Source organism: Myotis davidii, unplaced genomic scaffold, assembly GCF_000327345.1.
Source record: "Myotis davidii unplaced genomic scaffold, ASM32734v1 scaffold149, whole genome shotgun sequence".
In the NCBI taxonomy this organism is placed as follows: Eukaryota; Metazoa; Chordata; class Mammalia; order Chiroptera; family Vespertilionidae; genus Myotis; species Myotis davidii.
This window is the reverse complement of record NW_006352194.1, coordinates 4,369,855-4,370,661: the sequence shown is the minus strand read 5'-3', so window position 1 is coordinate 4,370,661 and position 807 is coordinate 4,369,855.

Below are 807 nucleotides of genomic sequence, written 5' to 3'. Positions count from 1 at the left end.
TTGGGCTGGCCGGGTGCTTCCTGCACTTGCCGATGCGGCCGTGGCCGTGGCTCACGTGGCCCTGAAGTTTTCGGGTCTTCCTCAGTCTGGATGGCATGTCGGTGGCCGAGATGCTAGAGCCAGATCCTTGCCCTTTTACTTCCAGCTGTGGGCCCTTGAGCGAATGCCATTTCTCTGAGTCTCAGTTTTCTCATCCGTGTAATGGGGATCCTAATGTTACTAGGAATCAGGCTGTGGTCGCTATGTGTAGGCTGTTATTTTTTAGGTATGGGGATCCCCAAACTGGGGGATGGCCAGGAGAACTTGAAAGCAGCCTGCCGGAGGGGCAGAGAGGCAGAGGGTCAGGGAGGACTGATGGAGGGGAGGCAGTGCCTCCTAGGAGGGGGCTTCCTGGGAGGCTGAGCGAGGGTAGGAAGTCTGGCAGCACCCGGTTAGGGCACCAGGCGGTCCTCCCATCAAGGCCTGGGTTTCCAGTGGCCACTAGCTCTCATTCACATGGGTGCTGCCTCTGGAGGGGGCCCGGGACACCCACATTGCAGGGCTCCGCGGAGCCCGTCGCGTAGTTCGCTCATGAGCACACCAGGAAACGGGGTCCGATAAGGACCGCTTCCTCCTCAGGCCCTTTGCACCTGCTCTTTCTTCTGCGTGGAACGGTTTTCCCCGTTATTTTCTTGGTTCACTTCCTCATCTGCCATGAGGTACCCTAAGGGTGTACACCCCCGCCATCACCACCACGGGCCTTCGGCAAAACCCTCCGTCTCCCTGAGCCACAGATATGCCACCTGTACAACGAGGACCCGAGGCTCG